The 16,299-nt window shown below is 42.4% G+C and overlaps 1 protein-coding gene across 2 annotated transcripts in view; it reads right to left on the reverse strand.

Annotated features, from left to right (window-relative positions):
* The window catches only part of PRL-1 (PRL-1 phosphatase), a 105,865-nt gene extending 98,130 nt beyond the window's left edge, over nt 1–7,735 (reverse strand). Inside the window, exon 1 of one of the 2 annotated variants that reach the window (XM_071666899.1) lies at nt 7,410–7,735. The gene's annotated coding sequence lies outside the window, so the exon portion shown is untranslated. The remainder of the gene's footprint in view (nt 1–7,409) is intronic. The other variant, XM_071666903.1, reaches the window with a different exon arrangement.
* Nucleotides 7,736–16,299: the final 8,564 nt, after the last annotated feature.

Genomic DNA, 16,299 nt, shown 5'->3' on the forward strand with positions numbered 1-16,299 from the left:
TAGGATTAAGCTATATTAAGTTAGGGTCAGTTAAGCTAGGATTTACCTATATTAAGTTAGGGATCAGTTAATGTTAGTTATGCTAGGATACAGCTATATCAAGTTCGAGTCAGTCAAAGTTAAGCATATCAACTCTGGAGGTATTAATACTGTCAGTGTCATACTCTCATGAAAACATGCACCCATGGTAGGTCACAACACGTACACTGCACGCTGTACAAAGTAATTAACAACGACCCAATGACAAAAGACCATTTAACAGAGCCGTCCCCCCTGTCTTCACTGCCTAATGTCAATTCATGCAAATGTTTATTACGCTTCCAAATTTATACGCCCACCACATACCATCACTCAATTTTAAATGTTACCTGCAAAGCACAATATTTTGGCATCCATAACAATTCAACACCGAGGTGAGGGCGATTTCTGCCGACACCCTTATTGTTCAAGGAAACTCTCTATACTAGGCTCAGATAATAATAATAATAGTAAAAGTAGAAGTAGTAGTAGTAGTAGTAGTAAATTATTTTATTATTACATAATACGTATGAACAGTATATCAGCTTACGAAGAGCAAAATAATGAAATACAAAAAGAAAGAATAGATACTCAGGTACGTGTCCTTTTAGCAAGAGCCACTTGCATAGTGAGAATAAAAGTAGTCTCAAAAATTTCCTTTAATACCTCAAGATGTGTGAAAGGTCTTTCGATTGGTGGACGCATCTTGATGCTGACAACCTTAGCTAAGTGTTTTAAAGGCATAGGCTACGCTTAAACCAAGCATTACCAGACGGACGTAATGTTTCCCCTCCCTTCATGCCATACATTGAAAATCAAGTTGCATTTTTTTCTTCAATATACTTGATGCAGACTCATCAAATAGCATTTGACACCCGGGTAACTTCTGACCCCACTTCACCAAACGCCGTAATCAAACAGCGCGGTCCCCACTGTGGGTTACTATGGCAACCTATGTATAATGGGCGTTTAAATAGATTTGATAGCACAACCTATGTGCTGGCTATTGAACGGCAGGCGTTTAAATCCACCTCCTACATACGTGTAAATCCAAACCCCCCACCCCTCAACACACACACACATACACACACACACACACACACACACACACACACACACACACTAGTGAAACAAAACATCCAACACAAAAATGTGCCAGGCCCCATTTGTGTGTTTTATTACCAAATGTCGCTCCCAACTTAATTTCGAGGCGGAAGTTGACCTCTGAACTATATAAAATCGGAAATAGAACACAACAGGAACAACAACAACAACAACAAAAAATGCAATATCCTATATGAGCTGTGGCATGATAATTTTGTCTCACTTAATCTGAGTCTAAACATAAGCGAATGGCATTTTTTTTTTTTCATTTCACCTCTAACCTTTTGAAATTGCAAAGGAGCGTAAATCCAGGAAATTACTAAGAATAAGGTTTTTAGGACGATTAAAATAAGGTAGCTTGCCATTCAGAATTTAGGACGTTACTAAAACAGGATACCCATTGTTATTTCGAAGCATCATTAACCTGAAACATTACAAGACCTAAATCTAACTTTTTTGTTTTTTTTTTAACTCAGGTGTTTCCCTAATGTTAGGCTATTTAGTGCTTTTACTTCGGAATAAATAAGTGAATCCTATAAGTGAGAAAAGATTCTTCTGCGGAAATCTAATTGAAAAAATAACTTCTTGAAAATCGGTGCTTCTTTTTTTTTTTTTACGTTATTTATATAAAGATTTGGATCGTGTTGAAATTTAACTGAAAAAAATAATTTTCTTGAAAATCGGTGCTTCTCTTTTTTTTTTTTTTTTAACTTTATTTATATAAAGATTTGGATCGTGTTTACCTTATGCAAGCATCATGGGCGAGGAGGTTGAGCGTACCTACCACCACCAGTAGCCTCCCCATATGCTCAACCTAGTCTCCCATGAGGTAAAATAATGCTCTGAAAGCAAGATGGCCGCTAGTGTTGTGTTGGTGTTATGAACTACGCAAAGCACAAGCGTTAAAAGCGTTTTACCAAGCAGTATACGCCAGCATGAGAACCCTCAGCTTGCCCGAAATCTGCTTATTTAACTAATGAGAAACCTAATGTGGGATGTGTGTGCCACAAGCCTAGATAATAACCCAGAGTTGACAAGTGTCAGGTTGTATATAATGAGTTAATGTCTGAAATGACAGGAACTGTTTCATATTTTCAACACGTAACTAAAATGAAATAAATAGGACGCCAAAGGGGCATCGTATACGTTTAATTTCGTTCAGTTCATAGCGTATACAGCGTACCTAACTTCGTTCGATTCATAGCCTATGTCCCATGGATGGTGCTGGTGGAGAATACTTCATGATAAAACAACTATGGCCAGAACTTTGAATATATATAAGGTAATATTAACACAATCGTGTTAGATCTGTATGGAAACCCATGTTGGTACCTTCTCGCTGTGTACTGTTTCTAGTGACGTATTTGAGGCTCCCCGGAGCTAAAATATTCTCATCTGACCCCTTGGCAGTTCTTTGAAAGAACGTACTATAACCAAGAATAACATATGTTATACATATACATTATGACAAACTAAAACCACGGGAATTTACGAGTTTATCGTGAACAAATAGACTAAACGGCAACTCAAAAGATTCCGCCAGAATTGTAAATAAAATAATTCAAAGAAAGTTAACCGGCTCCTTTTCAGGGCACCCTAATGCTATCTGGCCCTGATATGCTTTGAGAAAAAGTAGGATATTCTCATTATCAGGTGGCCTCACAAACTATTGGACCCTGGGGCCTGCTTTCCCACCCTTTAATATGCCAATGGTTGAACCCACGCCCTCTCTCTAGCACGGTGCTGAACCCAAGCCAAGAAGGCATTTGTCGGAGACACCTCACCTCAGCCCCAACGACTTAAAGTTTCCAGCAGGTCAGTCATGCTGAGGTCACTTGACAACGTGGGGTCGAGTCAGTTCATCACCAAGAAACATTAAATTCCCATAAGCATTGCTGACGTTAAAAGCAACTTGAAAATACTTTCAAGTTGCTTTTGACGCCTTTTAGGTGGAATCAAACGTCACGTTGATCATAAGAAAGATAAACACTTAAATAAATCTCCACGTGAGCAGTGTGTAGCAGCCACAGTACGGGACCGTGTAACCTAAAACTTTTTGTGGGGGGAGAGGAGGAGGAGGAGGAAGGGTAGCGCGAGACAGACTGTGAGAAACACAGCCCGCGGGAAACGTGTCAAATGACGACGGCACAGACGAGGCGTCACACCGGGGGACTGGCGTCTACCTCTTAAATGGCTTATTTTTGATCGTACGGCAACACTGGCCTTCTCTTGAGGTGTGTGGACCATTCGGGAAGTGTCACCCTGCGGCCTCTAGAGACGTCGTACCCGTCCCAGATATTTATGCCGCTACTAAACTAAAAATACTTCGGGAGGAACATGGCGCTATGTTCGTTATGGCGGGAGGACCATCCCTACCCCTTCCCCCCCAACGCGTGCGTCTGTTTGTACGTGCCTAATGCGCTTTTGCACGCTTGCCCGCGCTAATGTCTTCCTTCCTTATATTCTTTTCTTATTATATTATCATCACCAATAGCAACGACCGTACACCACGTATCATGTAGAAGTTACTTCAACGAGAAAACCTTGAAGGGTGCAGACCCAGAGCTGCTAGTCGCTTAGACAGCTTACATAACGTCCTCCTGTCTACTGCTGTTGCCCCAGGGCAAATGTTGACCTGTATAGGCCAGCTTACCACTCTGACCTTTAATCAGGTCCTGCGACAGGCGTTCGTCTCGTGACATGAACTTACCAATGATCAATCGTTCGTGATATTTTCCCACCTGATGTCCGTATAATCACATAAATAATGACAAGAACAGACACCCCAAGCGAACACGACAACCAGTCATATTATAGTGAAGAGTGTGAAGACACGAGAAAATAGAACACGGACTAGTGTTGAAGTTGTTAAGTGATTCTGTCATCGTGGAAAACACAGGAGATAATCATATGAGTGAACTATGAAAACAATTCTGGCACAGGGGGTTGAGCCAACATCCTCTGGTATATTGCAACACACAAGCCAATTCAAATTCCGGCCCACCGTCTCAGTTACTCTCAGAATTTGATGATTCACGACTAAGGTGCTCTCTGTGTTGGAGACGTCGGTTCTTGCAACTCTCCTTTTTCTATCTGGTACAATCGGTTTTAGATCCTCTTTGGAAAGATATATCTATAGTTCCCACCTGTGCGTTATATGACATCAGGCCAGGTACGCTGGATTGGTCGTTTATTTACGATCTCTCCATGTTATGTATGAAGGAAACTGGAGACGTCAATGACCAAGAAATACTGGACACTTGATCGCTTCACAGGAACCTTAAGAATACAACAGCAACAGACCACTGGGTCCTGACGAGGCTTGTTTGTGGTTGTGAAAGAGAACAGATACTTGTGGATTAGTGTGGTGGTGTGAGTAGAAAGACACAGAGACTTTTTAAAAGAGGAAGAAGACCTATAAACTTATTGGATAGTAAAGGAGGTGCATATAATGTCAGTCGTGGATTTGAAGCAAAGCATTTATTATATATATATATATATATATATATATATATATATATATATATATATATATATATATATATATACATATAATCCTCCCCTCTCATCATTATTTTTTCAAAGAAGGAACAGAGAAGGGGGCCAGTCCTCTGTTCTTAACGCTACCCTCGCTAACGCGGGAAATGGCGAATAGCTTGAGAGAAAGGATATATATATATATATATATATATATATATATATATATATATATATATATATATATATATATATATATATATATATATATATATATATTCCTATGAGTCCACGGGGAAAATGGAACACGATAAGTTCCCAAGTGTACTTTCGTGTAATAATCACATCATCAGGGGAGACAGCTACTTCGCCTCATTCGAAGTAAAACATTTGCCCACGAGTATATATGCAGCTCGTCATTTTGAATACCTGTGTGAGATCACCTCTCAACCTTCTCTTTTCTGAGCTAGAAATAATTCACTTAGTCAGTCCTCATAGCATTTGTTTCTCAGACCAGGAAACATCTTTGCAGCTCGCTTCTGCACTCCCTCCATTCTGCGTGTCTTTCCTAAAAGTAAGCGTGACCCAAACAGAATATAATATTCATGATGAAGATGCACCAGTGAGTTGTATTGAGTCACCTTTTCGGATCACATGAAGAAACGCCCCTGCCGTACTATTAGGATAACCTAGGACAGGCTATGTTATGTTTTGGTTAGGGTGCATTAGGTATGTACCTGATAGCTATCCTAACCTTACCTAACATTATTTTATGTACTTAGCTTCTCTGATCAGATCCAAAACAGGCTTGTGTAGTTCCCCGGGGGGTAAGTTGTTCTCTGTAGTGTAATCTTAAATCACATACGCAATGGAGTAAAAGTATAGAGACGTTGACGCTAAAATTACGAAGTTAAAACATAGTAAAGGTGATGCTACGCTACATAGCAAAAGTAGTGATATGGGGCTACGCTATGGAACTAGTGATGTTAATGCTACGCTACGGAACGAAGTTGTGGCTACGCTATGGAACTAGTGATGTTAATGCTACGCTACGGAACGAAATTGTGGCTACGCTATGGAACAAGCAATGCTAAGCTACGCTACGGAACAAAATTGTGGCAACGCTACGGAACAAAACTGTGGCTACGCTGCGGAACAAAGTTGTGGCTACGCTATGGAACTAGCAATGCTAAGCTACGCTACGGAACAACATTGTGGCAACGCTATGGAACAAAACTGTGGCAACGCTACGGAACGAAATTCTGGCTACGCTATGGAACTAGCAATGCTAAGCTACGCTACGGAACAAAACTGTGGCTACGCTACGGAACAAAACTGGCTACGCTACGGAACAAAATTGTGGCTACGCTATGGAACTAGCAATGCTAAGCTACGCTACGGAACAAAATTGTGGCAACGCTCTAAAACAAAACTGTGGCTACGCTATAGAACAAAACTGTGGCTACGTTACGGAACAAAACTGTGGCTACGCTACGGAACAAAGCTGTGGCTACGCTATGGAACTAGCAATGCTAAGCTACGCTATGGAACTAGCAATGCTAAGCTACGCTACGGAACAAAATTGTGGCTACGCTCTAAAACAAAACTGTGGCTACGCTATAGAACAAAACTGTGGCTACGCTACGGAACAAAACTGTGGCTACGCTACCGAACAAAATTGTGGCTGCGTTATGGAACTAGCAATGCTAAGCTACGCTACGGAACAAAACTGTGGCTACGCTATAGAACAAAACTGTGGCTACGCTATGGAACTAGTGATGCTAAGTTACGCTTACGGAACAAAAGTGTGATGTTGCACTACGTTACGTAGCAACAATAGTAATGTTTTTTTTTGTTACATTACAGGTCTAAAGTATTATCCAACAGAACATGAGGATAATAATGACGTTATGTTCGGCGTTTGTACCTACTGTTATCAGGTGTGTGTGTGTGTGTGTGTGTGTGTGTGTGTGTGTAAGTGATCACCCGATACATATTCCAACATTGTACACCTGTTTCCCCATGGGGCCTCCCTCCAGGTCATTCACTCTGGCCGAGGAAGGAGGGGTGGTGGCCAGGATGTAAGTGATCAAGGTTAGGTTAGCACGACTCTTGGATATGATGACCTTTACCTCGAACCTGAGCCTTGAAGAGTCAGGTCAAAAGATGGGCCATCGTAACCCAAGGTCAGTCAGTAGTGGAGAGCGACAGATGTCACACCGAGTGACGACACACAACCAAAACACACACACAAGCTAATAGAAAAATCATGACCAAAACACATTAGAATCTCGCAGATATAACATCTGGAAAGAAAGAAAAATGAGTTACACTTCCCCCTCCTCTCTCTCTCTCTCTCTCTCTCTCTCTCTCTCTCTCTCTCTCTCTCTCTCTCTCTCTCTCTCTCTCCACGTACACCGTAGCCTTTACCCTCTCCACGTACACCGTAGCCTTTACCCTCTCCACGTACACACAGTAGCCTTTACCCTCTCCACGTATACACCGTAGCCTTTACCCTCTCCACGTATACACCGTAGCCTTCACCCTCTCCACGTATACACCGTAGCCTTTACCCTCTCCATGTATACACCATAGCCTTCACCCTCTCCACGTATACACCATAGCCTTCACCCTCTCCACGTATACACCGTAGCCTTCACCCTCTCCACGTACACCGTAGCCTTTACCCTCTCCACGTATACACCGTAGTCTTTACCCTCTCCACGTACACCGTAGCCTTTACCCTCTCCACGTACACCGTAGCCTTTACTGAAACACAAGTGAGAACCACCAATACCTCACGCACTTACTGTGTCTCTACGAGATCTAGTTATGTATCCTGCAGGAGAAGACGGGCGTCGCGCGTGATGTCGAAGCACTTCTGTATGGCCAGACCAGTGAACTCCAGGGGCGTCCGTGGTTTCCCAAAGGACGAGGATATGTCTTAATCATCGCTTGGTCCCAAGCTACAACAAACGGTTTCAATTTCCTGCACGAATGATGGCGAATCAAAGGGAGATTGACACTTCTGTTTTGGATGTATATTTTGTGTCTCTCAAGTAACTAGACGTATACCACAGGGGAACATAAGAGGTGAGGCGAGATCTCCCTCCTCTTGCCTTCTAACCTCCACAATAACAGAATCCCTTGCTCGCGTTGGTGGAATTCATTGATCCCCAGCCAAGACTGGGGGATAAAATCTTTTTTAACCACCTGTGTAGTCAGCGCGTGCTGCCAGGGGGGGGTGGGGGAGGGAGGGGGTTTGGTGGACTCGTGATCTACCCTGTGGCAGTGTGGTGCGTGCCTGTGGCAACAGAGGGCGCGGCCAAGTACTGGGCAGCTGCTGGCAGGGTGTTGGCAGGGGACGGGCTGTGGCGGGTGGGCGTGGGTGGGTGGGTGGCCCTCACTGGTCTGGGGGTGGAGGGGAGGAAGAGGAGGAGGAGGAGGGAGGGAGGGCGTGGGTAAGGCCCGGCAGACACTAATCCGCGACATTAAACACATACCTCCACTTTTAGGCGCATATTCCTCCTCTTTTTTTTTTCTCTCCCCTCCCTTCTGCAGTTCACGGTTTGGTTCCACCTTATATCATATTACAGGAGTGTGCACACCTCAGCCTCGGCGCAACAAGTGTGTACCACTGGATCGCCGCTGGTGTGTGTGTGTGTGTGTGTGTGTGTGTCTTGGAAAGTAGGTCGCCAATGAGAAGGAAGTCCTTCAGCGACCTCACTCAGTAGTGGTTACTTGAGGACAGCTGTGTCCAGCCCGAGTCTCATGGCACACACACACACACACACCGTGTGGTGGGGGAGGAGGGTATTGTCGGCACAATAGGCTGCGGAGGAATGAGAGCATCAAAGTGCCCAGCCAAGAGGGTGGAGAGAGAGAGAGAGAGAGAGAGAGAGAGAGAGAGAGAGAGAGAGAGAGAGAGAGAGAGCTTATTTACAAGTAGCTACGACAAGATTTTTGCCTAACAGGCAAGGCTAGCGCGTAGCACTTACCGCAGGAAAAAAACATATAGTTCCCAAGAAGTCATGTTGAGTTATGCGTTATGCATATACGCTTAAAAGACTGAAAACCCCGACAGGTCACGTGTGGGCGAGGGAGAAAGACAAAGAGAGCAACCTGAGCTAAAGGAGAGTGATCCTTGACAGCCACTGAAGTTCTGGGTCACTGTGCAGGCGTCAGTAACCCTCTCGATACTCAGGAGGGGAAGGAGGGGCGGGGGGGGGGGGGAGGGGGAGGGGGAGGGGGGTTGGATAATAACGGTAATATAAACACCCCCCCCCCCAACCTTCCTACCCCCTCCTCCTGGTCAGCGGCTGCCTAGCGCCTATTCGCAGTTCGTACCAGAGAGAGAGAGAGAGAGAGAGAGAGAGAGAGAGAGAGAGAGAGAGAGAGAGAGAGAGAGAGAGAGAGAGAGGCCAAGACTAATGCAGACCCCCTTAATGATACATTATTGTCAACAGAGCCAGCCATTCGTGACTCAGAAGTATAATTACTTTGCCAGTTGGTGAGCGTTCACCTCCGTTTCTCACGGCCGGGATATGATAATGCGAATTCCCTTCCTCCAAGATATATTTCATGAACCATTTCACCTTGGCTCTCCTTGAGACTCAGTGGCTGGAGGAGGAAGAGGAGGAGGACAGAGGGAGAAGTGATATAGTAGTGTAATGGTTCAAAGAAATTTTTTTTTTTCTAACTCCAGTCGTCTTAAGTATTTACTTACGCAATCCCTAAATAGCTTCGAACACACAGTGGCCGCCAAGAACAACGGGGTTGAGGCGCCAATTTAGCTCCCTCCCTCAAGGGAACATGGCTAGGCAACTTTTCAAAAGACGAATGAGATGAGAAAGACCCAAAACGTAATATTCCCCCCCCTTCCTTCCTCCACCTCCTCCTCCACCTCTCTCTACCCATGCATTGGCCAGAGCTAAGTCGTAAACAATACCCTCTCATTTACACCACTAGTACTTCCAGACGATTTTCAGTGAGAAATCTATACACTCATTTTACATTTGTTTACAGAGTCACGAGTTGGGGGGCGACCACCTGCGGACTTGGCTCGCGCCCCAAGGGAGACAGGTTGGCATTTTCTGCCCCGATACTTCAGAATGCTGTGCGGTATTGAGCTGCTCTCTCTCTCTCTCTCTCTCTCTCTCTCTCTCTCTCTCTCTCTCTCTCTCTCTCTCTCTCTCTCTCTCTCTTCTTAAGGCTTCTGTTGTTCGTGTTATGTTTGGCGTGCATTGTGTGTGTGTGTGTGTGTGTGTGTGTGTGTGTGTGTGTGTGTGTGTGTACTGACTCTGGTTTCACATCGCCGTTTCGTAGGTGATGCCCGTTTAAACCGAACGGCATTAATTCGGGTTATTAGGTATATTCCGATGAAGCATCTCTCTCTCTCTCTCTCTCTCTCTCTCTCTCTCTCTCTCTCTCTCTGCATGTGTATGCCAATCCGGCTGCCAACATCGGAATATCTTCCTCTATATTAACCGATGAACTGGTGGAACGACCACGAACCATCGATCAAACTGACAGATATTATTTTTCCCTATGTGATATAATTCGCTTCGAAGATCGATTCAAGCCAAATTAATCGTCTGGCGTTTTCGCCCCACATCTATTGGCGCGTTGTTACATGGCTATTATCTATTCCCCCCACCCCCACAAGATGTACTGTGGCCCTACAAAACATTCTTCTTAAAAAAAAAGAAAACAATAAAAAATAAATAAATAAGAAAAATAAATAGATATGAAAAATAAATAGAAAATAAAATAAATAAGAAAAAAATAAAGAAAGAAAAAAATAAATACGTTTGTTATCAGCAAATATGCACGTCGGAATGGTTGGTAAACAAGCGAAGCAATGTCAGGGATGGGGGAGCAGTTTTCTATGGCGCGCTCGCGTCCCTACGAGAAGGGAACGAAGGTTCAGGTACACAAGAAGGGAATGCTAAGATATCCGATCGCACCGAGGAGACGTCTCTGTCGTTATCATTCATAGATAAGAACTGATTAGAAATATCAAAATATATATATAATCCAAGTTCAGACGGATTCCTTAATTACAAACTGTATAAGTACGTGAAATACATAGGTTTCAATGCGTTTTACGATTCACATTTTTTTTCTATAAGTGGGATGGGGAGGGGGGGGGGGAAACAAATGAAGGTGAATCTATGATAGATACGTTGATTCTCTAGCTTTAGGTTAACCCTACAACCCCGCGCGAGGTCACGTTGATCATCCCTCCAGACGCCATCACCGCACGCATCTCGTATTTCTCTTGTTTGTGTCGAAACGAAAACATGTTGAGGTAAATGTGGAATACTGACACACACACACACACAAGAAAAAAATATCCCCGACGTAAGCAAGTATGGAAAATGAATCACAAATATATAAAGAACTTTTACACTTGCTATTCAATGGCTTGCTTCAACTCTACGGTACCTTGTCTTAATAAATAACTAAATAAATAAATAAATATATATATATATATATATATATATATATATATATATATATATATATATATATATTTTTTTTTTTTTTTTTTTTTTTTTCATACTATTCGCTATTTCCCGCGATAGCGAGGTAGCGTTAAGAACAGAGGACTGGGCCTTTGAGGGAATATCCTCACCTGGACGATATATATATCGTCCGTGAGTACATGGAGGTAAATAAAAATGTGTGAACCAAACATCCTTGAAACTTCTCTGCCAGGCTAGCACCAACGAAAATGAATCACAAATACTGTGATGGTGACGAGACTAAGTCCGTATACCAAGCGAGTAAACAAAACGTATTTTGTGTGTCCTTATTATGCCCGCACAGATTTTTCTAGTTCACTTGTGCAGCCAGTAAACAAACAGGAAGAGGAGCATCCTAAAGCGGGGTGGATGATGCACAATTAACCTACTTGTCACTTAAAATCTTAGCATAAACGCTTCAACTCTAGGCTTCTAAAATGGGAGGGAGAAACAAAACTGATTTTACGATCGTCGGAACTGCATTACTCGTGGTGCGCCTACCATATCCGTGAGAAATCTCCCCTACACAGTTTTGAGACTTTACGACGCACAGATACTTCACGTGATGTACGTAACGAACAATCGCGAATACTACTAAACATTATTGTATAAATGATGATAAAGCTTCTTGAAACAACAAGGAAAGTCTTGAAATGTGTTGTTGTCGAGCCAAACATCTGCGCACACAGATTCTTCGGTAATGAGATCATGTAGAAAAAATGTAAATACTCCATGGAGGCCGCACTCAGTGACGCCAGAAATATAATCTATCCCAATGAAGGCCTTAAGGAGCCAACCGTGGTCCAATGTCGTCCACACACACACACACACACACACACACACACACACACATACACACACACACACACACGCGCGCGCGCGCACCACGTTCCGTAACCAACTTTCAGCATTTTCTTCCTTAAACGCTGGTTTTTTTTTTTTTATACGTTAGCCTAACCCTAGTTAAGATAATGTTTGTTTGGGTACAAAGGAATATCTTTATGACACCTTTCGTTCTTTTTTCCCTGACTGATGCCAAAGTAAACGCATGAAAGCAGTATCTATCCACGGCAGAAGAAAATTTGTTTAGCCACCTAAATCATTTTAGAACATATTTATTTTTTCATTTAAACCGTGAAAGCGTGAAACTCTTCGCGAGTCCAAAACAACACATCCATAAACAATTCCCTGATCATCAAAGAACAGTGAATATATCGACGTAATACAGTAATCATAAGGCGGCACATAATAATGAGATAATACAATGTATATAACACTTGTAGCGCTCTGTCTAAGAGGAAATTGTACGTCATTATACGGACCAACGCGAAGAGGAGTAGGGAGTGGGGAGGGTTCCGTGGTCCTTCGAGACTTAACCTCTTATTTTTCAAATCTCACACAATTCTATCGTAAATTGAGAACGAAAACTCTCGTACTCACTTCGTCACCGTTACTTGATACATGACATACATTCGACATACATTTTACACTTGTTTTAATTGTTGTTTTATTTAGAATCTTATTTGACTACGTTCTTGAGAAGAGAGAAAATGGGTAGGTAAGAGCGTTGCTGGGCCCGCCCCACTTCTCAAAGGAGGGGAGGGCGGGAGCGGAGGTTTGTCCCGAGGTCCGTGCAGAGGACCTCGATGTCTCCATGGTATTATGAATAACACTGACATGACCTGCAGGTTGGGGAGGGGGTTGTTATTCCATGTGTGGCGAGGTGGCGATGGGAATGAATAAGGGCAGATAGTATGAATTATGTACATGTGTATATATGTATATGTCTGTGTGCGTATATATATATATATATATATATATATATATATATATATATATATATATATATATATACATTGAGATGTATAGGTATGTATATTTGCGTGTGTGGACGTGTTATGTATATACATGTGTATGTGGATGGGTTGGGCCATTCTTTCGTCTGTTTCCTTGCACTACCTCGCTAAAGCGGGAGACAGCGACAAAGCAAAATAAAAAAAAAAAATAATGTAACCGCTAGGATAATTAAGCTCGTTATCAAGCTACAGCCACTAACAAAAATAAATGAATGAATAAATAAATAAATAAATAATGTATCTTAAGACCTCTTACGTATATTCTGCGGCCCTTAACCAAAAGGAAAATTGAATTTCAGCGCAGCATAAAATTACAGCACACCAGCTGTGATAATCTGCAATTATCGTACGCTGGTCATCTTAGCAAACACAAGTACGACGACTATAAAAATGGTACGTGTATTACGCGTCGGACACCCATTACAATGTCTATAAGGGATAATAAAAAGTTATAAAACAACCTCAGGTATCACACATCATAACTGTTATAAAAAATATGGTCATAATGCATGAGGTTTAACATACAATGTCATTGCCATACGACAGGATTAAATATCGTACACAGGATAATTTAACCGTACTGTTATCAAGAACACAGAAAGTTCCAGTGGGACATATGTGTTTTAAATTTGATAACATCTTGAATACAACAATGAATATAGAGTAGAGCGAAACTTGTATTTATACACCATGTCATCACTATTGTTAGTCTGGTAAGGTTTATCAACTTATTTACCAGCCCACATCTTCCGAGGGGGCATTGGGGGCCTTATATCACCCCTTCCCCAAGGCTCTTGGCGGCCCCGTATATATATATATATATATATATATATATATATATATATATATATATATATATATATATATATATATATATATATATGGACTGTAAACAGTGAGTTAAGTTACACATGCGCGATGATGGCCACATATATTTAGTACTTAGATGCACACATTACAGGTTCTGAAAGCATGTAAGCATTTCTTAAGAACTGTACAGAGGGCAAACTACAGAGAAGGGATGATGGAATTATGCACTAAAAAAACCATACGTTTTACATGGGTTCCTACAGAAGCATATATACATATACCTATACACGTACACTCAGCAAAAAAAAAAAATCTTACCATTTGTTTAGTGTGAAACAATATGACATCACAGACGAGGGATTTTGATGAATTCCCATTAATATGGCCTCAAACTGATAGCCATGTCTTCATGACACTGCAATACATCAATTGCTGGCGATATTTCCTGGCATTTGTCATAATGAATGGTATACCCATTTCATTTTTCGATGGAAATGCCTATAAAGCGGGACGACCGTAATTCTTAAGAAATGCGTCTCACATTCACGCGTACCAACCCTACAGAGACAACACGGGTCGTTCGTTATAGAGGACTTCGAAATTCATCGAACTCATCCGGGAAGTGAAGTTTCTTACCGAGTGTACGCATACAAATTGACGAAAATAAAAAAAGAAAGATCTCTACGAAGTAATTAGCAAAATGGGTACAATTAGTAGAATAAATGAGGTTCGTGGCCTAGCAAAAACCCTGTGCAACATAAGGGATATTTTCCAATAATACATCCACGTCAGTGAAATGGTTCCTTAAACTCGCTAGCGGAAAGACGCTGTATTACGTAGCGTACAACATAATCTATGGAGAGTTGTTACACCTAACCTACGAATAAGTTCAATCGGCCAGATAATATGTGTACCTCTCTATGCTAGAGATGTGTCCGCCCCCCCGGCGCAGCGCGGGCGGGTGGAGGTGGAGGTGACAGAGCTCAGTCTTGCTTGCACCTCCCGCTCCGAGTTGAGGAGTCGGTCGCCATCACCGGAAATTCCCTCGTTTCCTCCCCCACCTGCCGCCCCCACAAACCCTTCCCCACCCTCTCCCCCCTTGCCTACTCAAGTACTCTCTCTCTCTCTCTCTCTCTCTCTCTCTCTCTCTCTCTCTCTCTCTCTCTCTCTCTCTCTCTCTCACGTGACTCACTGAACTTACCCACAGAGCTATCCCTTTTCTCCCCCCCCCCAACCCTCACGCTTGCTAACCCCATAAATCATGAATCGTGTTCTACAGCCACTAGTTCCTTCCCAATATTCGCACTGAATTTACTGAATATCTTTTTTTCTATCCTATGAAACAAAATATAATTCAAATCTTAGTCATGTGAATAACACGTTACAAACATACGCTCTCCATTTCCAACAACCCCTTTTAGATAAATGAATCAGCAAGATTCTATAAACGTAAAACACAAAAGCAAAGATCAATATGAACCTAATTTCCACGCCAACATAAAGTTAATAAAATTATCCCCCCCCCCCCCGCGCGCTCGCGCACCTGCTTGCCAGTAGCCTAGCTGCTGCGTAGCTTACGAACTTTAGCAGTGGCGTCAGAGTTCTGACAATTTCAGTTCAAAATACTTCCCACTTCGCAGGTGCAGCTCTCTCCATGTGCTCATATCCGCTGTTGTATTGCAAGGCGGTGGGTGGAAAAGGCAGAGTAAAATAGCCATTCACATACCAGCTTTGTTTTACCATTGTTGTAGTTTGTACGTGCAAGTTAACGTGTGTCATGGTTGAAGCTAACCTTAATTTTTACTTATTGCAGGTGGAACTTAAGTATACTTGCCCTGGGTGGAGCTTAAGTTTACTTGCCATGGGTGAAGATAATCTCAAGTTTACTCGCTAAGGGTAGAGCTATATTAGTTTACTTGCCATGGGTGGATCTAATCCGTGAATGATTACCGCGTGTGGAACTAACCACACGTTTCCTTGCCATGGATTAAGCCAAGCGCCAGATGGCTTGCCATGGGTGATATTAACCTCAAGCTTACTTGCAGTGGGTGGAACTGAAACCCAGATTTACTTGATATGGGTAGAATTAAAACCGCAAGTGTTCTTGTCTTCGATGGAGTTCACCTCAAGTCTACCTGCCACGGCAGGAACTAACAAACGGTGTTCCAATATGTGAAGCCAACATCAAGTCTGCTGTCTAAAAGCGGTGCTTACGTCAGTGACACGTTCACCCAATTATATGAAATTCTCATTAGACCCAAAATACAGTTTCTGTTAATAGACCACCGTCAGAATGTTTAGTCTGGGGTCTTAATTTGGTACGAATTGACAACGTTGCGCTCCATGCTTGGCTGCTGTTTGCTTCGTGTCATAACAAACTACCCCTAAACCCCCGCCGCGTAGGTAAGGTCATCTCGATGACAAGAGGCTGTGATATATATATATATATATATATATATATATATATATATATATATATATATATATATATATATTCAAAAGCAAAA

The sequence above is a fragment of the Panulirus ornatus genome, chromosome 11, assembly GCF_036320965.1.
Source record: "Panulirus ornatus isolate Po-2019 chromosome 11, ASM3632096v1, whole genome shotgun sequence".
In the NCBI taxonomy this organism is placed as follows: Eukaryota; Metazoa; Arthropoda; class Malacostraca; order Decapoda; family Palinuridae; genus Panulirus; species Panulirus ornatus.